The following is a 27295-nucleotide window of genomic DNA, read 5'->3' as shown; positions in this document are numbered from 1 at the left end:
CCGAGAAGAAAGTGATCGGCGTCTCTGAGACTTTCCAGCTCTCCTAAGCGGCGCAGAAGGAGTTCTGGCGCCAGAAGTCACGGTGGGTCTGGTGGAGGACGCCGGAGACAGCGATCGCCTACTGGAGGGGCTGGTTCGCAGTTCCCTCCCCCGAAGAAGTTACCGGGCTTGGTGTACTTGGTGGTTTATACACCACCTCGGCCGAAGACACCCCCACCTACTGTACCTAAGGAGGATCCTCCCATCAACCCTCCGCTTCCACCACTTCCTCCACTTCCTCCCTCGGAACAACCACCACCACCACCGCTTCCGCCTCATGGGCCCGCTCCTCGGTCGGAGATACCTCCTGTTCCTCCGCCAAGGTCGGTGTCACTGCCTCCACTCCCTACACCGCCTAAGGGGACGCCTAAACCAAAACCCCAGGATAGGCCACGGAAGATGCCTCCACGGAGACCTGCGGAGCGTCCACGAACTGGGAGATCGCGATCTCGTTCCAGGAGGAGCAACAGGTCATCCACGCGGTCGAGACGACGCCACAGGAGGCGCAGGTCTCGTACCCATACGGGATCTTCAGGGACCAGGGACTATTCTCCGACTTTGTCGGAGTCACCGGAGACAAGGGTGTCGCCGGTTTACGATCTGGTGTCCTTTCATGATGTCCTGTTAAGAGGTGCAGCAAAATTGGGCATCTCGTTGACGGTGCCCACGCCCAAGACATCAGTGATCTTCGAGACGCTACACCAGAAACATCTGTCTCGGCCATTACTACCACTGGTACCGGGCCTGGAGGATCCGGCCATGGACCTTTTTCTCACCCCGGTGGTGACTAAGGCGGCCCCCTCGAGACTACAGAAAAAATACCGGGCTCCCGACTCTGATCCGGCTTTTCTAAGGGTGGAACCTCCTCCAGACTCTGTGATAGGGACGGTGGCTCGAAAACAACATGCCACCACTCCGTCATCCACAGTCCCCCCCCCCCCCCAGATAAGGAATCTAGATGGCTGGATTCGGCTGGGAGGAAGGTTTGTGGGACGTCGGCGACTTCCATGAAGGCTGCGGGTGCCACTGCATTGTTAGGGCGGTATGACCGAGCCCTCTAGGAATCCCTCCAGCAGTTTGTAGAACACCTGCCTCATGACAAGAGAGATTTCCAGGAGGTGTTGAATGAAGGGATGTTGGTGGCGAATCAGGTCATCAGTGCTGCAGCCGATTCTTCCCTCCTGGCGGCGCATGGTTTCTGCCATGGGATTAATCAGCGAAGACACGCCTGGCTCCGCCTCAAGTCGCTGAAACCTGACGCACAACAAAGGGTTGCCAATTTACCATTCTCTGGCGAAACCCTGTTTGGAAAAAATGCGGATGACGAAATGGCCCGCATGAAGGCGGAGGCTGAAACACTCACGGCTGTGGGTCTGGAAAAGCCCAAGGATAACAAGAAATCGTACCGCCCGTTCCAGAGACTGTTCGGTAGACCGGGCAGAGGGCGTGGCCATGCTTGGGGACAGCAGCAGCAACAACAGCAGCAGCAGTTCCGAAGACCTTTCCAGAAGCGCCAGAAAGGCAGAGGCCGCCAACAGTCTGCACCAGCGACCAAAGGCCCGGCCGGGTCTAGGCCCTGAGCGCTTACTTCCCCTGCATCCGTTACCCACTCCGGTGGGGGGAAGCGTTCAATTTTTTCTGGCAGAGTGGAGAAAAATTACTCCGGACAAGCGGGTGCTAAATATTGTTTGCAATGGATACAGTCTTCGGTTTACCAGCCCGCCTCCAGCAATTCCACCGGTCAGCTCGCAGTTTCAGCTGCACGAGCTCCAGGCGGAGGCCGATATCCTGTTAAAGAAAAGGGCGATAGAAGACGTACCTCTGTCTCAAAGAGGAAGAGGTCTGTACTCCTGGTTTTTCCTGGTTCGCAAGAAGGACAAGAACGAGTTCAGGCCCGTTCTGGACTTGCGACAGGCAAAGAAGTGGATTCGCAGAGAGAAGTTTTGCATGCTGTCGTTGCATCAGATTTATCCTCAGTTGCAACAGGGAGACTGGCTATGTGCTATTGTAAGGACTGCAGGTAGGTTCCACAGGAGCGTCAGGAATCCGAAGAATAGTCCACAGCCTTCCGACTCTATCAAACACTAGAGTACGAGAGACACGCCAGGGGAAAACAGGGAGACAAAACAAGGAAAGTTGGGGGAGAAAAATGATGTTCGATGGTGGTCTTCTGGATTAAAAGCGTGGTACATCAATGGGGGAACTGGTCAACAGGTAGGCTGCAATGAAAGGTAAATAAGTAAACTAACTATTGGCACACTAACAAGAAAACACTAGTACACCTACAATTAGAAACAACACATACCCCAGGTTCCTAACGTGTCGTAGAATTACACATGTGGAGCTATATAAGGAACTTCATCTGGAGCTGTGACAAAGATGACATAATGTGTTAGTGAGTAAATGTTTACTAAATACAGTAGTAATACTATAGTCTAATTAATACACTTCTCACTTTAGCTGTCTTGTAGAAGGCTTGAAGCAACAATCACTAGCGAGTGGTATGTAAGGAACCTGTAGCCCACTTCTTCTGATGATGAATTGACCCTCTATGAAAATCAAAACAACATATTTTAACCATATGTATGACTAGTCTGAATAAAAGTATAAAGCAGCGCAAAGGCGCTGTTACCGTGATTCCCTGTAGTGAAGCTGCAGACTGTACCAAATTGGATCCACGCAAGAATCACTCCAAATGCAGAATACCAGAAATCGAATCCAGTAAGGGATAAAATAATTACCAAAGGGGAATGTAGGGCTGAGTAGGAGGGGACGGAAAGAAAGGACACTAACTAACTAAGGGGAAAAAATGAGGGCTTTATGGAAACTGACACCAAGCAGCGGAGACCAAGCCCGGCTGCTGGGTAGAGTATAACAGGGAGGCGGAGTGAAAATGACGCCCCACCGGACAACGGAGAACAGGCCCGGCTGTCAGGTGAAGCACACTCCAAGTAAAGCACAAAGCTGAGCCCAGCCGGATGGCGGGGCAAAACCCGGCCGCCGGGCGGGACTCAAGGGTAAGGGGGGGGAAGAAGGTTCACGGAGCGTATCGTGAACTAGCAGCCCTAAGGAATACAGGCGCCCAAACAAGAACGCCTGAATACAGCGAACCGCTGCTGAATAGAAGCGCAATCCAGGGCCCGCTTAGGGACGCGGGGGCCGGTAACGCTCTTCTTCGATGCAGCGCACAACAACAGGAAGTTCCAGAGCAATACGGAAATCAGGCGGTGGTATCAAGACGGATGCGGAAACGAAGGGAGCTTGACGCAAGAACGTGAAGCGTCGCTCCTAGGTTCTTGGTGCTCTAAATAGCGAATTCTTAAAGGGACAGTGTCTTTTAGGAGTCTCGAGGCATGACCGCTATAGACCTACAAGATGCGTACTTCCATGTGCACATTGCACACAAACACAGGATTCCAAGTCGGCGCCAATCATTATCAATACACAGTACTGCCATTTGGACTGAAGTCTGTGCCGAGAAAATTCTCGAAGTGCATGGCGGTGGTAGCACCACACCTGAGGAAGAACAAGGTGATTGTCTACCCGTACCTAGACGATTGGTTGATCAAGGCCTCCTCCTTCTCGGAAGCTCAAGCACACTTCCAGAAGACGTGCGTTCTCTTGAACAAGCTGGGGTTGCACATCAACATGTCCAAGTCTGTCCCGACTCCGGTCCAATGCATACAGTACTTGGGAGCCTGCATCAATACTCTATCAGCAAGCGTGTCTCCTTCGGAAGAGTGACGATTATCACTCCTTCGGAAGGCTCAGGCTCTTATGACCACTCCATCTACAACAGTGAGAACGGTGTCTTCTCTATTGGGATCGATGGCATCTTGTATCTTCCTAACGCCACACGCACGACTGCACATGAGACCGTTGCAGGAGTGTCTGGAGGATCAGTGGGACCAGAGGAGAGGAAACTGGGACAACAAGATACAACTGTCTCTGCATGCTCTTCAGTCTCTGAAGTGGTGGTGTTCAGCGGAGAATCTCCTCAGAGGGGTTCCCTTCCACAAGGACATTCCCACAGATGGAGACCGGGACTGTCGTGACGGATGCTTCTCTCCAGGGGCGCATTCCGGAGACTTACAGATTCAAGGAACATGGTCCCCGATGGAGGCCACGTATCACATCAATTTCCTGGAACTCAGAGCTGTTCACTTGGCACTGAAGGCCTTTCATCCGTCCTTTCAGACCAACTCTCTGCTTGTACAGACTGACAATACGACCACGATGTATTACCTCAACAAGCAGGGAGGTTCGAGATCACGCACTCTGTCGCAGGAGGCGCAGGCGATCTGGCACTGGCTTCTGGCCAGAGGACTGACGATAACGGCTACCCATCTGCCAGTTGTGCAGAATGTTCAGGCGGACGCACTGAGCAGACTGATGCAGGAAAACCACGAATGGGTCATAAACAACGAAGTACTAGGAGAAGTCTTCGCAAGGTGGGGGACTCCAGACGTAGATCTGTTCGCCACCGCCGAAAACAGCAAATGCCGAGACTTCGCCTCCAGGTACTACCAGCAGGGGACGCTGGGGAATGCGCTATGGATCAACTGGTCGAACAGCTTTCTGTACGCTTTTCCACCAATTCCCCTGATTCCGGCGGTGCTCATCAAGCTGGCCCGGTCCAGGGCTCGGATGATACTTATTGCCCCGGAATGGCCCAGGCAGTGGTGGTTCACGGACCTGCTTCATCGGTCTCTCCTTCCTCACATACGGCTGCCGTGCAGGCCGGACCTTCTCACGAAGTTCGGGGGGCAGATGTTGCACCTCAACCTCTCGTCTTTGAGTTTGGCGGCATGGCTCCTGAGATCGTGCAATATGGCCATTTGAATCTGCCCGAAGATTGCAAGGACATACTGAAGGAGGCTAAGAGACCTTCCACTCGGACTTCCTATGCTTACAAGTGGAAGAGGTTCTGTATCTGGTGCAAGTCCAAGAACTATGACCCGACGACGTGCAAGGAAGATGTCATCCTCCTTACCTTCTACATTTGGTGCAGTCTGGCCTTAATGTTCATTCCATTAAGGTTCATCTCGCTGCATTGACTGCCTACAAGAAATGCCCTTCACAGACTTCCTTCTTCCACATCTCTGTGATCAAAGATTTTCTGGAAGGCTTGAAGAAAGTATTCCCTCCTGTCAGGCTTCCTTCGCATTCATGGGAATTGAATGTGGTGCTGTCCAGGTTGATGAAGGAGCCTTTTGAACCTATTCATAAGGCTTCGTTGCAGCACCTGTCCTGGAAGGCGGCGTTCCTCGTGGCCATTACATCGGCCCGCAGGGTGAGTGAACTTCAGGCGTTGTGTTGCCAAGAACCTTATACTGTATTTCATGCTGCTAAGGTTGTTATGCGTACTCGCCCTAAATTTCTTCCGAAGGTTATTTCTGATTTTCCTGTCAACCAGACGATAACTTTGCCTATGTTTTTTCAGAATCCTTTATCTCCAGAGGAAAGGTCTTTACATTCCCTGGATGTTAGGAGGGTGTTGAAATTTTATCTGGATAAAACCAAAGATATTCGTAGGTCAGAGCAATTTTTTATCAATTATGGATCGGTCAGGACGGGTCTTGCTACCTCTAAGCAGTCCATCTCTAGGTGGATTGTGTCCTGCATACAGCTGTGTTACCAAAAACCTAATAAGACCTTAGGGGGTAAACCTAATGCTCATTCCACCAGGGGTAAAGCTGCCACGACAGCTGTGCTCTGTAATGTTCCAATTGCAGAAATCTGCAAGGCGGCCACTTGGAAGTTGATCCATACCTTTGCTAAGCATTACTGCCTGGACACTGATGCCAGGGCAGATGCTCAGGTTGCGCAGGCTTCGCTGCGAAATTTGTTCGCACAATTGTGGTGTTAATTCTCGTTCTCCACCGCCGCTTGGTGTGGGGTTGGGCTTGCCATTCTATTCACTAGATTATGACTATACACAGATATCCCCTACTACAGAAGGAGTAGTTTCTGTCCTGTAACTCCAGTTCTGTAGTAGTGGTATCTCTATTATAGTCATAAGCGCCCGCCCTCCTCCCCGGTGGAGAAAGATATTCATGTAAGGAATGCTACAGTTTTGGCGTGTTACGCCTTCAAAAAGAACTGAAAGTAAAAGGGACCTGCTGTGCATTCTGGGATACTGGGAGACGTTCTGGAAAGTTCTCTTAAAGGCACAGTACCCTATTTAAGCCACATAATGGCAGCCTATGGGGCTTGTCTGTCCATGCCTTCCTCTCTATCATTCCAGAGGCTTTTACTGGTAGAGGCAAGTTTCTCTATGGAGGAAACTGGGCAGGCTGTGCTGTTAGTGTGTTTTTTTGGTGGAATTTCTAGTTGAAGTACTGGACAGAGTAGCCTGTGGATATAGGCTGCATTATTTGTCTTTAAATTCTCTCTTATGTGTCTTTGCAGTTCTGCATTTTTTGACAACTTAAGAGATTATTTTTGATTGCCAGGGTCCACGCACATCGGCGGGAATATTCACTAGATTATGACTATAACAGAGATACCCCTACTACAGAACTGGAGTTACAGGACAGAAACTACTCCATGTAGGATGGTGGTAAAAAACTTTGGATTCTATGTTGATTAGAGAAATGGAGGGGTATAAGGTGCACTCCGAGTGAGGTTTATAGATTTTGAGGGTTTATGGTTGCCCCCCTTATGTCAAAGGTGTCTAAGTATACAGCCTACAAGTGAGGAACTAGATGAGAAGAGAATTGCTTAAAAAGCTCCAGAGTGAAGCCATTTACCCGAGGGCAGTGCTGTGATGACCTGGTGAATCTGTTTCAGAGAACTCTACGGCTAAAGACTCTACATTGAGCCACCAAGCATTCAGGCGACAGAGACCCCTCGACCCACCTGCCTAAAATTGACAGTTTTAATTATTTATTCAGGCGGTTATATTTTTCTGTTGTACTTTAATAATAATAATATGGTTTGCTCAAAAGGCCTCTCGGCCTAAGGTGTTTTATTATGAAAACGTCTATGGGAGTCTTCAAATCTGCACCACTCTTGGGTTTTTAGTCTCTTGGGATGGAAAGGCAAAGAGGATGTCCTTGAAAATTGAACTTGCCTTGTTCTTGGTCTTCCAGAGGCAATAACAGTTTTCTAACTGACTGATGCATATGACATTGACATTTTCTGAGTCACAAAGGACCATTATCTTGTCATCTGCCTCAGAGCTCTCTTCAAAGTGGACTGTTATGCCAACTCTTTGAGGCATGCGGTCCACTGCAGGGGTTGTAAGATGCGCAATGGGAAATTTGTGACAAGCCCTGGAACGTCTTTTCCTGATACTAAATCGGTTCGCAGGCTCAACATGTGCAGAGCACCTCAAGGGGACAAAGGAACCATGATGTTGTGCTCTGTATTTGGGTGTTTTGGTGATTTATGGCTTCAGTTGGCTTGTACGAGTAAGAAAGTCTGATCTCAGCAAAGTATCGCTGGAGTGGTTGTTGGAGTGCTGTTGGTCAGGTTGCTTTATTTCACTTCACCTACCTCCGTAGGGTCATTGCATAAGCATCAGGAACTTGACACTACTCTTATCTTTTTGGTAAGTCATGTATCATCCTATTTGGCCCTTACAACCTAAGAGGATGAGAAGTGTCTGCTTTTAAAGTGTTTTCCAGCATGTGAGCTTCTGGGTGCTCAAATATAACTACTTTGAACACCACCTTCTGCCAACTGATAGTTCTCCACAAAAATCTGCCACAGGTGTAGTAGCCATAGTGCTCTAGTTGCATCCAAGGAATCCACACTCACTGCAGCTGGCTTTGGGCTTCCCCCAGATAACAGGCTGATTACTTTTGTTACTAGGGTGCTAACTCCCCAAAAGGTTACCATTCCTGACTGCATGCCCTAGGCTCTACATTAGTGACTTACCCCAGCTGGCACTGAGATTTTTGGACCGCCTTCAGGTTCTCTGTCAGCACTGGCTCATACTTCTACTTAGATCATGCTTTGGTGCTTACTCTGATTACAGCGGAACCCGCTCTGATGCCCATCTCTGATCTAGAGCCAACATAAGTTCATGCTTGTTAGACCTGGCATTCTTGGTGCAGTTTTCCCCCTATGCCTTTGTCTTTGGACCTCCTGATTTTTTTCGCCTTAGGGCTGTTTTACAAACTCTTCTTTTTGCTAATTCTTTTTGCTGGCTTTAGGACGCTGAGCACTTTATCACTGCTAACCCGTGCTAAAGTGCTTTCTGCTTAAAACTTGACAACTTTAGCTTATACCCAGTTGGCATATTTTGTTGGGCTTAGGGTCTTTCTTACCAGTCTTGAGGTATTGGGACGTTCCCGGCTTAGAGTCTTGTAAGTCCTGCTTTGTTCGAGATAGGGGTAACCCCTTCCGGTAGCCAGGGTGCTGCCGACAATGAAATTCTAAGCAGCCAGTGCCCTCAAGAAGGAGTCCCAAGAGGAAAACCCGGAGGGAAAAAACCTCTGATGATGATGAGACTCGAGGAATGAAGGACAAGACAAGGAGCCAGAAAACACTTTAAGACCAGGAGCCCAAAAGGAACCAGGAGAAAACTGGAAGTCAAGCTGGGGCAGATGTCACAAGGGTACCAGGAGCGCCAACGGAAGGAAGGGATCACTAAAATAAGAGTCAAGGAAGCAACAGGATCGAGGATACACCAGAGTGTTGCAATGCAAGGGAGGAAATGTTCTGATCCCTTATGTACAGAAGAAAACAGGAAGTGACATACAGGAACAGGAAGTGACAAAACAGGAAGGAGAGGTGTTGCCATCTTGGAGAGGGAAAGTAGTGAAGTGCAGTCTATGAAGATCGCCATGTAAGGAAGGAAGGTAACCTTCCCCTACTGCCTTCTTGGAGCAAGACTGAGAAGAGGAGAGCAACAATATGGCCCCCAAGGAAAAGGGAATAACCAGATGTCAACACCAGGTAAGTGTAATACCCCAAGGTGCATCAGGACATGAATGGGCTGCCCTGCTAGTACTCAGCGTGCCCAACAGAGCAAACCATGCGACGTCGCCAAAACTGCAACTGTGGGCCTCGTGCCGCACTATGGCACTCCCGAGATGGAGCGGCGCTGCGGGCTGCACGGCAGCCTGCGAGGATAATACGGGCAGAGCGGCGGGTTGCGATTAAATTGCGTAATTAAATTGAATGCAACTGGTGGGTCTGCAGCACTGATTGTGCCATCCACTTAAGTAGCCCTTTAAACCTGTCTCGGGCCTACCATGGTAGCCTATGTGTGTACAGTTTTAAACTTCCATTTCGACCTGGCAAAGTAAACCTTGTTGAATGTTTGCCAAGTATAGCCTAGCTGACAGTCGCACTTAGCTTCAAAACAACAATGTTTTTCATCCAAATTTCTCCAGATATTCTTCAAAATATTTCCAATTAACTCATCTTCCTTTTTAATACATATAAGATACCCCTAGTGTAGGCCCTGGACAGCCCATGAGGCAGGGTCGAGTGTATTTATAAGGTGGGGTATGCACTTTTAACTTTTAATGTACTGGTAGTGAAAAACTCTTAAATTAGTTGTTCACTAATGCAAGACCTATCAATATAGGATAACATTGGTGTTACCGTATTACATATTATAAGTGCAATTTCCAAAGAGGAACAGGTGACCAATTCATGTTTGGTGTCTCTAGAACTGGAATGTATAATCTTAACTTACGGTGAAGTCCGATTTGAAATGACGATTTTGAAAATGCCACTTTTAGACAGTTGCTGCAGCAACAAATGATGGACAGAATGCAGAATAAATCAAACATTCAGAAATATGGGTTAAATCCATTGTACGTTTGCTCACTATTCCACCCAAGTTTGGACCCAGCCTTATGCAAACCAGTGTTGACCCTACTCCTCATGGGAACAGCTCAGTCTGAACTGCCAAGACGGTCCTGTTCTCATCATGCTGCTGGATTCAAGCTAGCTTGGTTGATGAGGGGTGAAACCCTGAAACTGGTCCCAAGATGCTTGTTTCTGGTCCGGGGAGAACCTGGCCTGGCAGTTCAGGCTGGACTGTTCCCATGGGGAGCTGGGTCTGGACTGATTTGTATGTGGCTGGGTTTAAACTGGATTATGGTATTCTCTCTATGCGGCCTCCCAAAAACAACTACAGCCCCCCTTAGAGCATCAATAAACTCTGCAGCAAGACTCATCACAGGTTCGAAAAGAAGTTCCCACATCTCCCCTGACCTAAAATCCCTGAATTGGCTCCAGTTCGAAGCAAGAATTCAGCAAAAAATTGCTTGCATGACACATAAGGCCGTACACCACAAGGCACCCATTTATCTCGCACAGAAATTGACAATCTTTGGTGGCCCTAGATCCACCAGGAGTGCAGATAACCTGCTTCTGAAACCTCAAAGATTCAATAAAAAAAAACATAAACTAACCTTCTCGGGGATGGCGCCTAGGATTTGGAATGCTCTTCCCCCTGAAACACGAAAGAAGAATTCAATCGGATCTTTCAAAAAGGAAGTAAAAGCGATTCTCATGGCAAAATTTACTTGACCACGCTTCCCGGCCCTGAACCTTTTTCATCTGAGACTCGTTGTCTATGTTCTTGGAACAACTCTGATCCCATGCTTTGATATTTTTACGATTCTTTGTGTGTTTTTATTTTATTTATCCTATGCTTGTTCTCTATACTGTGTCTTGCTATTCATTTGTTATAATCATCTTTGTTCATTGTAAAGCGCTGTGATATCCGCAAGGATTTTGTTTGCGCTCTATAAAACCTTCTAAATAAATAAAATAAATAAATAAATGGCATGCTGGACAAAAAAACTATGGATATCGGCTCCGATCTCTGTACTGGGGTGTGAATGTTTGACATTGTTCAACATTCTGTCCATCAATTGTTCTTTTTCTCCTTTTTGAAAGTTGGTATTTTCTTACCTTAGCTATTTGGTGCTTGCAGCCTTTCTGTGCCACATGACTGGGTGTAGCTGACAGTTGGGCTTTGTGTATTCCTCCTAGACCGCCTTACACAATAGGGAGCTTAGGTGTGACTGAATGAGTCATCACTGACAGGATGTGGCTGAAGAGCTGGGCCCACCCCACTTTCACCTGAATAGGTTTTGTGCTCTCTCCACACAGAGCTTCATACCCCCTGTAGTTAGTCTGAAGCCAGGGCTAGTAAGGCAGGGCACTTGTGCAGTTCAAAGACCTGCCTCTAGAAGCTTCTCCCCACTTCAAATGCACCACGGGGTGAAATACTGGACCACAGACACCATCTCTTAAGTACACTTCTGGACCTGTGGATACTGTGCCAGGAAAAGGACCGCTGTGCTGCTGAAAGAACTGTCACTCAGATGGGCTACTGCTCTGAAGGAACTGACCTCTTGTGTGGGTGACAAGAGAACTGGACCTCTGTAGTAAAGTGGAGTATTACGTGGTGATGCTGGTTAGGCCTCATCATGCAACTTGATATCCCAAAGATGGTCCTTGGGTTCACAATAATAAATCCTTAGCTTAGTCCTGGTAGTGTGGCAAAGAGCAGCCGGGCTTTATTAGAGGAACATGTCTTAAGCACTTCAGAGTACCAACATAGACTATACGTAATTGATGGGACTCGAAGGAAATCCAACACCAACTTTTAAGAATTTGGACACAACGAATCAGATTGGATAGATATAACCTGTGTTAGGGATTTTAGAACAAATCATAAAACCATGCTATTGAATGCTGAACGTTACCATTGCAGTCAATTGGGAAAAACGGTATTGGTGACAATCGGTCACTTGATGGTCGAGTTACGTGGAACCTACGAAGGGGTAAGGTGCTACGGGTCCAAGATCCAAGCAACAACAGTCAATTAAATTTCACCTGGTCTGGATGCAGAGTTGTCCTGGCTGCCCTTGATGCTGAAGCGGGAGTGATGAATTTTCCGCTTAGACGTTGCTGGGGAGAAAACTGATACAAAAAGTTGACAACGTGGCCACTGCATGGTCGCTTTGAAGGTGTTGTGTGGTTACCTTTTGATGCAGTGTCTAGTAAAGGGAGTGGTAACTGAACTAGTCACCAACAAGCCTTGGGAGCTGTGTGTTCACAGAATCTGTACTTCGATATTCAGGGGGAAAAGGTTAGCTGCCTAAAATGTGCATGCGGTCAGGACTATGTTTCCCACAATGCAGTGGAACATCTATTTTTGGGTGATCCCTTGGGCCAGTTGTCCAGCGATTCATTGGTGTTGGGATGTTTTTTTTTTCCATTGGTGTACCGGGGACTAGTGCAAGAGAGTCTGGAGTTGCCTTTGGCTGTCAAAGGGGCCCCTCTCACTGGGGGAGCCGGTCTTTGTTCCATATGCATCTCAGTCGTGCAGTTCCAGGAGCATTGCCACCGGTGCAGAATATTCTGCCTTTGGTATGCGCAGCTCCTGTTGTCGTAGACTCTGGTCTCTTTGTCCTGTTTTGCAGTCTTCACAAATCTGAGGGTCTGGTGTCAGGGGTGTCCCTTAAATTGTAGATTATAGGGTGGTAGGGGTGTGGGTGCAAGTGGACAAATCTACTACTTGCCCCAGCAACTAATCCGCCCCTGAGGTGACCACATCCAGGGGTGTGTGTCACCTTTTCTACTCAGAAGCCTCTATTCTGCCACTTCTAAAAATGGCAGACACCTTCCTTGGCTGTACAGACCAGGTAGCCACACCCTAGGGGTGTGGCTAGCCTTCTGGGATGTATGCCCTCTGACTATCTAATTTTCCCACCTGCCCTGGTGCAAATGTGCCTTTGGGCACGAAGAAGGCAGGCTCCTCCTTTTGAAGACAGCCTGCATGCATATCAGAGGCGGTGAATGCTTTGAAGCTCACCACCTTGATGCGCCACTTCACTAGCCTTCCTTGCCAGGTCTTTATTTCTGCCTCTTGGGATTGTTCACACTACCTGGCAGGCGGTCTGATCCCTGTCTGGGCAGTGGCAGCTGCAGGCTGCTAGCCAGAGTACAGAAAATGGTGGTAGCCACCTGGGTGCATGCCACATCAACCTCGACATTGGAATCATGTCCGCGGGGAAGGAGGCACGCTGGTTGATACCAAACATGACCATATTCGCCGATACCGTAATGGAGCAGGCGACCTAGAGTGTGCTCGGGTGCCAGCCCATGTTATCCTATGGTCCGCTGAACACTTTTAGTAGTTCTTAATGGAAAGGGCTACTATAGGGACATATGAGCTTGCATTTATATGTCCACAACCTTAATATACTGCACCTTTCCTACTGGGCTTAGGAGACCTACCTTTGGTGTGACTGACAATATTAAAGATAGTTCTTGGACCTTGGCACACATGATGAGGGCAAAGTTGAGTTGGAGCAGTTTGCACTGTTACTGCAGTCTGCAATGGCAGGCCTGCTGCCATCTGTTTACTTGGGTCTCTCGGGGTGGCACAAATTGGCTTCAGGCCCTAGTGACCCCTTTAAATCCAAGGCCCTTGGTACCACTTTACTTGGGACTTTAGGTGGGTAAAGTCCTTGCCAATTGGGAGTATCAATTTACTACATTGTGTTTTAGGAAGAGAGCACTGTCGCTGAGGCCAGGGCAGCAGACTCCAGTGCACTTTCAGTCATAACCATCAGCATTGAGGTAAAACGTATGCTTGTGACCAAACAAAGATGGCACTTTTCTACAACCTGCAACTTCTCCTTTGAACCAAGGACCCCAGAGTGATTTCAAAGGATAGTCTGCTGGCCTCCTAATCTGAGCCTCAGGGGCAGAAAAGGTTCTCCAACATCCTGCACCAGCCCCTGGACCCAGCTACAGTGAGTACCTGGCCCCCAAGTGGTTCCCTTCAGGTCCTGGACCCTTGGTGTGGCTCAAGGCAGCTGAATGCAAGCTTTTGGTCTCTTTGCAACTGCAAATTGCCCATTTGTACCGAGACCTCACCGCTCGCACCGCGATTCAACACAAAGCTTTTGCAGCAGTCTCTACGTGCTACAGCATTGACACCAGTGCAAAGCTCCAGCAACACTGGCCGGGTGTTTGGGCCACCCCAACAGCCTCCTGTGATGCTTTCCCTGCTCCTCGCAGCCCTCACTAACACGAACGGGATTCGTGACACAAATTTGTGTAGGCTAACTTCAGAGGGCCTAACCTGGTGACTGTAGCCTACATGAGCTCCATCGCTGTCAGTCTGAAAGTGTGATTTTGTTTTTTTTTGTTTTTTTACCCAGTCCAGCGAGACCAGATATCCTTACTTGGCGCTTTGTGCTTTCTGGTGCTATTTTCACTAAAATCTTTTGAAAAAAATCATAACTCCGGTTCTACGGATTGGATTGTAATTTTGGTCTTGTTTCATTTATTACAATTTGCTGTAGTTTTCTAAATTGGTGTTGGATCCTTTTTATGTGGTGCATTGCCTCTAAGTTAAGCTGGACTGTTCTGTGACAAGCTACCAGGGGGTTGAGCGCAGGTTAATTTAGGGTTTGCTTGTGTCTTACCCTGACCAGGATTGTGGTTGCTGCTTGACCAGGGCTCACACCCCAGTCAACCAGTAACTCAATTTCTCACTATTCTAGGCCCATGATGATTATGAGATCATACAATAGTATACTTCAACCTTGGATGAACATCAGCCTATTCTTCTCCAGTACTACAGGAGGTCCATTCAGCTTTGAGTGGCCTAGACAAGAGTCTTTTCAAGCCCACCCCCAACCCATAATCTTGGGTTGTGAGTGAGCTTGCGGGGGTCCCAATTGCAGGCAAACTGTCTAACGTCTAGGCCACTAGATGTTTTGCAACACACTGGAAAGGTATAACTTCAGGTCAGACGGTGGCACAAATTGTTCAGCACGGTTACGCCCTGCCCTTTACATCTCCCCACCTCACATTTGATCTTTTCTCACTCCCCTTAATGGATCATACCACCATATTTTTTCTGAAGGTTTAATTGCTTTAGGCCACACTCTATAGTGAGTGTGTTAGAGGCGGAGAAAGGTGAGGAGTGTTGCTCCTCCTATTTCTTATTGTCCAAGAAAGATTGAGTACTCTGGCTGATTTTCGATCTTCGCCTCTGAACGTACTCCTATGGAATGACAAACTGAGGATGCTCACTCTGGTCGAGATTCTTTCAACTTCTGCCCTGGATCTGAGGAATTGGGCCCTGTCTTTGGACCTACAAGGCCATACCTTTGTATGCCAATCTTGAAGTCGCACAAAATGCTACCTGAAAATCAGAGTGGGGTTTGAACATTTCCAACTTAATCTTGCCTCTGCTCCTTGGCTGTTTTGTAAGGTAATGGCAGTGGTCTAGGACCAGCTTCATGGGTCGGGGATTCACTTATTTGCATACCTCGAAGACTAGCTGCTGAAGATAGGGTCACTTCATCCAGTCGCACAGCACATCCAAACTACGATCACCCTTCTGCCGTCCCTGAAGTTTTCCAACAGTAACTGGTCACGTCTGACCGCTACTTAGAGGATTCCCTTTATAGTGTGTCCATCATTGACCCATTTGTATTCAGGCCCTTCTCATCACTGCATAGAGTCTGGGACATTAAGCATGTGAATCTGGTGTTTTGGGCTCAATCCTAGGTTTTGGCGTTGATCCTTCTGAGGCTTCATGAAATGCTGGCTACATGCATCCTCCGGGTCCCTCTTGCTCGTTGGCACATGTAGGCCTTGCAAAAGAACTTCAGCTTTCGGTGGACAGAATACCGGGGCTCCCTGTCCGACATGATCTGTATCTTGAAGGAGGCTCCCAGATCTTTCAGTGGTGGCATGTCAACACCACACTCATATATATATATATATATATATATATATATATATATATATATATATATATATATATATATATATATATATATATATATATATATATATATATATATATATATATATATATATATATATATTTTTTTTTGTTGAAAATCTGTATATTATTTTACAACACAACCAGCATACAAGGGACTCACATCAATACAGAATAATTCACAAGACGGAACCATGAACCTTCGCCTGATTACCAATGAGTCACCCTTCATGGCCCCTTGACTGATCCACAACTCTCCCCCCCCCCCCCCCCTCACAGCTGGCACCATTCCCACAGAAAAACAATGTCATGTGCGTACCATTCTAGTACCATAGTAGTTCGGGTCGGCAATTTGTCCACACTAAATGTCCAACAACCTTTCATGTTACGGGGATCCCCCCCCTCACGCTAACTCCTCCCAACCACGAAAGTGCCTTCTACGCCTGCTCCTCCCCCGCCGATGTGCCCAAGTCTGACTCCGCCTCCTCATCTGCCATCCAGAGATCCGCCACCAGGGCCTCCCACTTCCTTGCCGCTTCTAACGCTCTATCATTGTGGGACCTATGAGCCTGTTGCATCCTGAGTGAACTCTCACTTCCCGCCCACAGTATCAGTGCAGCCTTCCACCTCACATAACTAGGGCCTGCCACTGCCTTCCAGTGGGATGTTATCTCTCTTTTGACCAAAATGAGACCTAAGTCCCGGAATTTGCTAGTTATCTTAAATCTGCTAGCATGAGGGAACCAGCGTAATAAGCACACCCCCCACGTCCCTATCGATCTGCCGCTCCGTTATCCTACCGAGTGTCCCCGTCACCTCCTCCCAATATGCGCCTAACTGCGGGCAATTCCATAGCATGTGGACCAGGTCCGTTCCCTCAGTCGAACATCTGGGGCAGCTTGCCGCAGTACCATGGAAATATTGATTAATTTTCGCCGGGGTAAGATACGCCCTATGCAACACAAAGAATTGGATCAGCTGGAACTTGGCATTCCGAGTGCCCTTCCACGCCCTTCGGAGTATCTGTGACCAGGCTACATCGGGGATATCCTTTCCCAAATCCGCCGTCCACTGCTCCCGCAGTCTCAAAAGCAGAGCAAGTCCGTCACCAGTTATTCTTTTATATAAACATGTAATCGCCTTATGCATGCCCGCCGCCATCACCACGTATTGGCACAATCCACTGGCTGGGGGTTCAGATAAGCCCAACCCCCAATACTTCTGCAGAGCAGCACTCTAAGCTGCATGCAATAGGAAGTGTCCCTGCGGGAGCCCAAATGATTGCTGTAGCGCGCTATACGCCAACTCCTCCCAATCCGCCAGGCCAGACCAGTCGCCACTGTGCGGCAACGCCGTGCACATGCCCAGCGGTATCTCGGGCGCATACGGTCGCAGCACCCCAATCCTGCTGTGATACCGCTTCCAGCAATACCGGAGAGTATTTTCCGCCATGGACAATTCAGCCAGTCTTAGTTTTTGCTGGAAGATTACAAACGACAGCATGTGCCGTGGCACTTCAGGCATGGTCTCCCTCACCGGTCCCCGAAACTCCAGTGCCACCGCCTGGGTGAGGACCTGGAATTGCGCTGCCAGATAGTATAATTCAAAGTCGGGCGAGGCGAGACCCCCCCCCTCCTCTCGCGGTCTCATCAATGTGTCCAAGGCCACTCTACGCCACCCTGTCCCCATATAAAGCTACTCACCGCCGATCGGAGTCGTCGGAAAAACGCCACCGGTATCCGTATCGGTAAAGTCCTAAAAAAGTATAATAGGCGAGGAAGCGCCACCATCTTGAGGAGTGCGACTCGACCCATCACCGACAACGGCATGGAGCCCCAAAACTGCATGCTACCCCTCAATCCTCTCATAGCCCTTTCGATATTACCCTCAAAGAGATCCGCCTGTGCATGATACACCCGCGTTCCCAAATAAGGAAGGCACCTTGGCTCCCACGTCAACCCGTGTGGTAACGTCGGCGGGCCGCACCCACTAGACACTGGGAAAACGCAGGTCTTGGCCCAGTTAACCCGCAGGCCCGAGATGTCCCCGAAACGATCAAGCAGGTTCCTTGCCCCGCTTAAAGCGTCCCCGGCGTCCTCCAAAAACATAAGGAGGTCATCCGCATATAGTGAAATATGATGGATCCGGCCCCGGAGTCGAAGGCCCCGGTATGCAGCTCCTAATCTCACGCGCGCAGCCAACGGCTCTATCGCAAGAGCGAACAATGGAGAAAGCGGCCAGCCCTGTCTAGTGCCCTGTCCCACTGGATAGGAGGAAGAATTTGCCTGCCCCACTCTGACTCTGGCAGTGGCCGATGAATACAATATTTTAGTCCAACCAATATACCCAGCCCCAAGCCCAAACGCCTCCATCGCTGAGAAAAGGTAGGGCCATTCCAGGCTATCGAACGCCTTAGCGATGTCGACCGACAGCACCAATGCCTTACCGCCCCCTCCTCCCTCATCAAGGATCCCGAGCAACCTACGAACACTGCTGGTAGTATTGCGTGTCGGGATGAAGCCCGCTTGGTCCTCATGCACCAACCGCGTCATCAACGAGAGGAGTCTAGTGGCAAGCACCCGGCTCCATATTTTATAATCTGTAGTGAGCATGGAAAGAGGCCTATACGCAGCAGGATCAGTCGGCGTTTTCCCAGGCTTAAGAAGCGGTATAATAACGGCCTCCCTAGTCGACCCGGGCAACCTCCCCGTTTCCTGAGCCTCCCGGTACACCATCAATAATCGTGGCGCCAGGAGGTCCACATACGTCGAGTAAAATTCAATAGGCAAGCAGTCGCTCCCAGGCGTTTTGTTGCGCGCCAACTGTTTAATTGCGCAGCGGATCAAACTGGTCATGCCAGGAATAGAAGAAGAGGTCCTGGCTCTCCTGAACTCATCTTTAGCATTAGGCAAGGTTCCGACAGCCTTCAAGGAAGCACGACTGATCCCTCTGTTAAAAAAAACTGGGGCAGACGTGAAGTGCCTGAAAAACTTCAGGCCTATCTCCCAGATTCCTTTCCTTGCCAAAGTGCTAGAACAGCATGTTTTGTTCGATCTCTCCGACCATCTAGAAGGGAATGGTCTGTTGGAACCAAATCAATCAGGGTTCCGTGCGAATCACAGCACGGAACTGGTCATGCTGTCTATCCTGGATGAGCTCAGGAATAGGGCAGATAGGAAGATACCCGGTGCCCTGGTGTTGTTAGACCTCTCCGCGGCGTTTGACACCGTGTGTCATAAACCACTCCTGTCGCGGTTGAGGGATTTCGACATTCAGGGCACAGCTCTTGCCTGGTTTGCATCTTTCCTACAAGGGAGGATGCAAAGTGTGGTAAATAAATATTTACTGTATACTTAATTTCTATGCGGTATAAGTTCAATAAAATAGCTCAATCAAAATGAGAGGCAGAGTCCGTGGAGTCTGAGTTATAAGGGTTTTATTCCATGTAATGGAATGGTTCGAACCATGGTATCATGTTCCATCACCACGAAGGTTCAGGAAGGGATAGACAATGCTTTATTAACAGTGCACAATATATATAGTAAATGCATACAATGGTGATGGATACAGAAGGCGTAACAGCTGAAAGAAACGAGATAAGAACACATGTGCGTAACAGAAGGCGTGCACGAGGGCGTACACGGAGGTGTGTGCTAGAAACGTCACATGAAAGTGTCACAGGTGGGTGGATTCATAGAGGAATCCTGCAGTGTCAGCAGAAATATATGGCTGGATGCGCGCGCAGGCAACATGACGTGTGATTGACGTGGAACTGGAGAGTGAAGGGGACTTGACATTTAGCCCTGTAAGGGGAGACAGAAGTCTGGCGTGTCAGGACAACCTAAACCCAATCATATCTGATATCTTGTATTTGGAGAACTGTATTATCTAGAAGGAAAGGTCTCTCGGGCAGAGGCTATTCTATACTGACTGCTAGTGCGTGCATATGTGACTACGTGTCTACGTGTAATGCGAGGGGCCATGGGCCTACCATGGTAACGGGAGCAATGTATTACTCGAAAGGAGACAGAAAGGCCGGGCCCTTTGCTCTGCAGCTGAGGATACGTTTACCTATGTCACTAGACAGGAATGTATTTTCGAGGAGCGGAGCAGATAACTTGAAGGCTAAATACTGTTTTTGGCAGGCAAGCAGGCCGAGCCGGGCACCGCTCGCCACGCAGGGAGTAAGGTAAAGGTCAGGGATGCAGATCCAGGCTGCAGCTTTCAGGAGGCAGAGAGCAGAAAGGATTCGATGGCAGAAATCAGGGCCTAGCTCGGCAGAGCCAGGAAAACGTGAAAGTGCACCATGTAAAGACGTTGGCAAGGCATACTTAGGAACTGAATTATTGATCCATTTATGGCGGATCTGAAAGAGGACAAGTTAACGTTGGACGCAAATGTATTTGCGTCGTCTTAACTGGTCATGGAGGGAAATTACATGTACTTGAAGCACGTACATGGAGACGGTGGGGTACACGGTAGGGGACATTTCTTGACCATAAAATTCAAATTACCTCATTCCCTCCTTGTCCCCTACAGACCCTTCATGATATATCGATCTTCATTAGTCCATCTATCTGTTCATATAACATCATTTGCTCATCCTTTTTCAGGCGGGATTTAGAACGTGAATCTGGACGGGGTATACATGATGTGGCGCACAAGCCGCAAATCGCTGGCCCACATTGTAAGCAGAGACAGCAACTGAACACTATCAATAGTATGACTCCTAGGAATGACAGGATTTTCCATCCCCAGGCTGATATTGTACTCCAGAGCCAGCCGGACCAAGTCCAGGTGCCTGGATCTTGATGTATCTGATTAGCTATCTTATGGAGACGGGTAATGGCTTTATATACTGACGGTGCGTTTTCTGGAATGAAAACACAACAACTCGATCCGATGACTCTACAAGCTCCGCCCCTATCGGCCAGGATGACGTCAAGGACAAGACGATTCTGAAGAACAACAAGTCTCATAGCAGACTGTTCCTCTGTTAAGTTGCCTAGGGCGGAAGTAGTTTCATTCACTACTGCTTCAAGGGTTCTTGTTAATCTGCGTATCAGTTTACTATTCGAGACAGTACCTAAGTAGGGAAAGAAACCTTTATTGAAATCTGTGTATTGCTCCCATGCGGTTTCAGTATAGTCGACAATCGGGAGGTCTCTTTTGTGTCGAGTATGTATTAGATGGGAATTCCTATGATAATCAGGAGGAGCTAGAAAAACTGGCGGCAAAAGAAATGCAATGTAACATGTCCCATCCCAATCTAGAGGTAAGCGTATGTAGGCTGTCTGACCACAAATAAAATATGAATGGTGGGAAGCTTTGAATGTAGACTTGCCTTTATCACTGAATTCGATCACAGTAGTACATTCACTATGACCTAGGTGTACTGAACCCTTCTTTCTGACACATAATTCACCTTTGACTGGTAACACTAACATAGAGGGCAAGTCTGGTTTGGTTTCGGACTGGACATTCAGAATCATGAGGTTAAGTGTAAAATTACCTAATCCATACACTTCGTTTTCTAGATCGGTCCCTGTCCTTTGTGGAAGACCCTTCTTGTCAGGGAAACATGCGTTATTCATAACTGTGTTCAGATTTCCCCACACCCAACTGCCTTGGTAGACTATGGAATCGGAATCTACAGAATTTATTAAACTGAACCATGCACCACAGGAACCATTGTGTGTGAACGGATACGGAAAGAGGGGCAGAACTCCCTTGTAGTTCTGATAGGGAGGGATTCGGCCACATATCCAACAATTAGTAGCATTGTTGGTCTGATGGGAATGGTGTAACATACTGATGAAAGTATTGTTGCGCAGCGCAAGTCGGTAAGATAACTCGTGAGGGGGTAGTGCACTAAACGTGTGCTCTGCAGTATCATTAAAAGAAGAGTGTGCAATAGGAAAGAAAATGTGTAACAATAAGCTTGTAACAATAATCGTAAGACTCAGAAAAAACATGATCAATAATGTAACAGTGCAATGGCTTCGGAGAGATTTACAATATTTTCGTTTCTTGATCTGTTTCTGTCTATCTCTCTCTCTATTGGGATCTAACTTGTACATGTCAGGAACCTGTCTAACCGCTTCACCTAGGGGAGGACTCAAACAATTAAACTGTCTGACTTGCTAGATCTCAATTTCAGTTTGAACTCCTGCTGAGGAGTTTTCTCTAACGGGGGGAGTTTAGTATCAGTCTCTGGAATGGGGCAGGGCTGGGAAACAGAAATTGGAGGAAGTCCATGGCATTTCTTGACGTGGCTCGAGTGGAGCCAGCCCTTACGGCCCACCACCTTGACTGCAGTCCTTGTGGTTAACAAAACAATCTTCGGCTCCTTCCAGCGGGGCCCCAGCGGACTCCTCCGATCAAATTCCGGATAAACACTAGATTTCCAGGGACGATCTTGTGTGGCTTCACCTCGGTGTTGTCGGGAAAGGCTGCAGCAACCTGTGAACGACATGATTGTAGTGCAGACATCAAGGAGGCAAGGTAATCTGTCAACATATTACTATCAACATCGGTAATCTTTCGCGGTATAGGCGTCCCCCACATATTTGGTGGCCTGCCAAAGACCACCTCGTACGGGGATAGCCCTGTCCTGGAATGAGCTACCATTCTCATGTAAAAGAGTGCAACTGGCAATGCAACTATCCAGTCTACACCTTTCTCGGCACAAATCTTAGCAAGGCGCGTTTTCAGGGTCTGATTATGTCTCTCTACGAGACCTGCTGCCTCGGGATGTCGGACACAGTGAAACTTCCACTGATATCCTAGCAGGAGTGATACCTGCTTCATAAGCTCGGACGAGAATGGCTGACCATTATCTGAGTATACGACACGAGGCAAACCATACCTCGGGAAGAATTCATGAACCAACTGCTTGGCAGTGGTCGGAGCAGTGTAATCTGGGACTGGATATGCTTCTGTCCATCGGGAAAGTGCACATACAACTACGAGGACATACTTGAATCCTCGACAACGTTCCATCTGGATATAATCCATCTGGAGGACTTCAAAAGGGTGATCGGGAGGATGAAATCCACCTTGCTCTACGGGGATGCTTTTACCTGGATTGAACTGACAACAGATCATGCAAGTACGCACTTTCTGTTTTGCTGCTGCTCAAAAATGTTTGTTGTCCCAGAGATTCTGTAAACTGTCTAACATGGCTTTTTCTCCTAAATGTGCTGGACTATGTGCTGTGTTAATCATAACTTGAACCATAGAGTCGGGGAGAAACCATGTGGCTTTTCCCTTCGTCATCCATCCCTGGTCTGTCTGGATCCCTCCTAGTTCAATCCATTTCTTGATTTCGTCTGCAGTAGCATGTGTCTGTATGTCGAGTACTTCTAGAATGGGATCCTTAACTGTCATGTCGGTGTCGGTACTATTGTCTTTGTCATATCCGTTGCATGTCGATGAGTCAGAGCTGTATGTTTCGCTGTTCGATCTGCCAGGTCGTTACCCTGGGAAATAGAGTCTGTGACTTTAGTATGTGCTTTACACTTCATGATGGCTATGGCTGAAGGCAAATGTATTGCTTCTAACAGAGCTTGAATGAGGGGACCATGCTGGATCTTGGCTCCGTGAGAGGTCAAAAAACCTCTTTCTTGCCAGAGGACTCCGAAGTCGTGTACAACTCCGAATGCATAACGTGAATCTGTGTATATGTTAACGTTCCTGTTTTTAGCTACTATACAGGCTCGAGTCAGAGCAATGAGCTCTGCAGCTTGGGCAGACAGTGTATCAATACGGTGTGTTTCTTTGATTTCAGTTTCAGTGGTCACTGCATACGCGGCCACTAATTCTCCTGTGCTTGTTCTCATACATGAACCATCCACGTAAAGTGTTAGGTCTGGATTGGTCAATGCGACATCTGTCAAGTCTCGTCGGGGCTTTGTTACTGCATTAATGATCTCTACACAGTCATGTGGAGTAGGGTCTGTTGTACTCGAGGGTAACAATGTGGCAGGATTGAGTATGTTGCAGCGTCTGATTTCTATGTGTGGTTGGAATAATGTCAATTCATAACCTGTCAGTCGTGCTATAGTCAAGTGTTGAGTCTGTGTTCTGTTTAAGAGAACTTCCACAGAGTGTGGAACTTGTACTGTCAATTGGTGTCCTAACACTATGGAGTCACTTTGTCTGATTGCTAGAGCTGTTGCTGCCACTGATTTGAGGCACGCAGGCAGAGCCTGGGCCACTGGATCTAATGTACTGGAAAAGTAAGCACACGGTTTGTGTGAACCTGCTTGATCTTGCGTGAGGACAGACAATGCTGTACCATCACGTTTAGTAACAAAGAGTGTAAAAGGTTTGCTGTAACATGGTGTTGCTAAAACTGGTGCTTGACATAAAGCCTTCTTTAATTCATCAAAGGCTTGTGTATGTTCCTGAGTCCAAGGGAGGACAGCCGATGACGCTGCCTCCTGTGTTGTTAACTGTATAAGTGGCTTGGCTAGGTATGCGTACTGAGGAATCCATTGTCTACAGTAAGAGGTGAGGCCTATAAAAGCCCGCACTTCCTTTTGTGTCTGTGGTTGCGGTAAGTGTGCAATTAATTGAATACGATCAGGTGTTAGCTGCCTACCCCACTTGGACAGCAAGTGCCCAAGGTACACCACTTGCTGGGCACAGAATTGCAGCTTCGAAGGGGACACCTTGTGTCCCTTGTCAGCCAGGAAATACAAGACTGTCAGTGATGCATGTTCACATTCTGGTTCACTTCTGGCGGTGATCAGTAGATCATCGACGTACTGGAGTAGGGCAGTGTTAACAGGCATGTGGATACTGTCAAGTTCTCTTTTCAATGCTTGGCTATAGATGCTGGGGCTTTCTGTGAATCCTTGAGGTGCGCGTGCAAATTTGAAGCTACGGCCATTTAAACAGAATCCGAAAAGGTATTGGCTTTCCGGATCAATGGGGACACTAAAGAAGGCGTTCTTGAGGTCAATTACGGTAAAGAACGTCGCTTCAGAATCAATAGCAGTCAATAAAGACGAAATGTCTGGGACCACAGGGTACTGTGGTACAATGCATTTATTCAATTCTCGTAAATCGACCACTAATCGATAGACTGGAGGTGCATTTGGATCAGTGCGTTTAAGAATCGGAATGATATGGGAATTACAAACATTTGAGTCGGTTTCTACAACCACTCCTTGTGCAATGAGCTCGTCAATGATTTTCAGTAAAGCCACTACAGCATCAGGTGGTAACTTGTATTGTCGGATTCGGGGTAATATAACTCCTGGCTTGAGTGTAACTCGATATGGTGTGATATGCATACAACCTACATCAGTTGGGCCTTGTGCCCACAAATGTTTCGGTACATTTCTCAATCTAGCATCAAAATCTCGTAATACATAGTGACCCTTAAAGTCACGTAAAAACAGCCTAACTCCTTCCGGAGAACAACATATAACTGCTCCTAGAGCCTTCAGCGTCTTGATACCTAGTAGATTTTCAGGACATGATTTCGTAAGCAACAAATCTGTAGTCCGTGATAAAGGACCAACTGCAAGGGGAACTGGTTTCGATACTTCATTAACAATAGGCTTTCCTGAAAATCCAAGGGAAACATTCTGCGAGCCTGAGAGGGGTGCCCCTGGAACCTCGTTATGACTAATAGTTGTCCTGCTTGCCCCTGTGTCAATCAAAAACTTTCTGTCCTTTCCTAATACTTGACTATGTACATATGGACCCTCTTGATCTACAGGAATCTCAATAAGAGGCAAGCCAACCTCCCTCTCTAGGCTGTTTCATGTGTACCGCTGATAATCGGGGTAGTCGGATTGTGCATACTGGTACATCTGCTGTGTGACTTGTTGTGTCACGGCAATCGGTTGTGGCTGTGGTGCCGCTACGGTCTGTATTGTCTGTTGTGGAACACGCATAGGCTGTACATTCTGTGGATTGTGTTGCTGGATCTGATTTTGAACCTGATCCTGTCTAGGAGGACGTGGTCTCTCTTTAGTTTTACCTGTTGCTATATTATGTTTCAGAACTGTACAATCGTTTACATAGTGACCTGGCTGTTTACAATAGTTGCATGTCCCTTTAACGGGAATCGCTGAATTATTGGACTGGGTCATACCCCTTTTCTGACCGTCAGCTGGAACTGACTGAGCAACTAGCATTTTCATTTTCGTGTCTTTCATACGTCTCTGTTCGTGATCATGTTCCTCCCTGATTCTGTTCTGGTGGTACTGTAACATTTGTAACATCTGGGAAGGCGTATTTGCTTGCCATGTGCTCTCGACTTTCAATACACGGTTCTTAACCTGGGGTAAGGAATTCTCAACTAATTTGGTTACAAAAAGATGCGGGTAAGACTCGCTACTTGTTTTCATGCCACTATTAATAATAAAACATTTCTCAAATCTAGAATAAAAATCACTAGTGTCTTCGTCTTGTTTCTGTTTGCAGGCTGAGATAGCGTCCCAGTCTTCCTTTTTAGTTGTCAATAATCTTGGCAAAACCTGTACTAATAATCCTGGTAATGCTTTAGTTTTCTCCCCAAGACCTAAACCTGGTGTTCGACCTTTATCCTCGTCTTCTAATTCTGTCCAATTAATCTTCTTATCTTCCACCTCCCATTCTTTCTCTTTGAGTTTCTCGTAAATTCCAGCAGGCAATAGTACCTTCAGTATTTTCATAATATCGGAATACGTGTAATCAATCTCCCATGAGAAGCATGTCTTTTATTTCACGGTGAAAACCTGCAGGATCTTTATCATGACAAGGCACTATTTTCTTCATTTCCAGTAATTCCATTTTAGTTATGGGCGTGTATACAAACACGCGTTCTAGTGTGTCATCCTGATTCCGGATTGGATGAACTTCTCGCAATGGATTCTGTCTGTCTATGTAAAACATTTTCCTTTCTGGGGGTGGAGCTGAAACAAACTGTGGATTCAGGAAGGCACTATATCTGTGTCTATGTTCTAAAATTACTTTAATTAAATCGGTACCTAGGCCTCTCCATTTATTCGTGAGTAACTCTACTAATACATCAGGTAGGGGACCTGGATCAGAATGTTGACTTTTGTACAACGAAATGAGATGTTGAATCATGTACATACCAGCTAATCGCTGTTCGTCTGGGGAGAGGTTTAAAAATGTTTGCGCTACTGCATCATCACTATATATTTTGGAATTATCAGCCCATTGTACTGCTGACCGGGCTAGTTCTTGTTCATCCATAGAACTGAGTACATGGTACCCCATTCGTTCTTGAAGTACTTTATCTACCGGTAGCCTGGAATAGATGTTCAGGAGTTCTCGGATTTGACATAGCAGAGAGAAAAAGTCTCTTACTTTCTGGGCGTATTGTTTTGTTAAAGGGTCTTCCCTTACCTACATATGCTATTAATCCTGTATTCTCCGATTCATCCTCCTCTGAGGATTCATTCTTGTCTGTATCTGCTTCCCTTGTAGCTTTCTCTCTTTCATGAAATATTACTATGTCTTTACGGATCTTTCTGTACATGGCCTCTATGCACTTCT

General features: G+C 47.5%; 1 protein-coding gene across 1 annotated transcript in view; it reads left to right on the top strand.

Moving 5' to 3' along the window:
* Positions 1-27295, top strand: part of NCAPG2 (non-SMC condensin II complex subunit G2) — a 431039-nt gene that overhangs the window by 90141 nt on the left and 313603 nt on the right. The window lies entirely within an intron of this gene.

This window comes from Lissotriton vulgaris, chromosome 10, assembly GCF_964263255.1.
Source record: "Lissotriton vulgaris chromosome 10, aLisVul1.2, whole genome shotgun sequence".
In the NCBI taxonomy this organism is placed as follows: domain Eukaryota; kingdom Metazoa; phylum Chordata; class Amphibia; order Caudata; family Salamandridae; genus Lissotriton; species Lissotriton vulgaris.
Note: the sequence above shows the minus strand (reverse complement) of the source record. Positions and strands in the feature narration are given on the sequence as shown.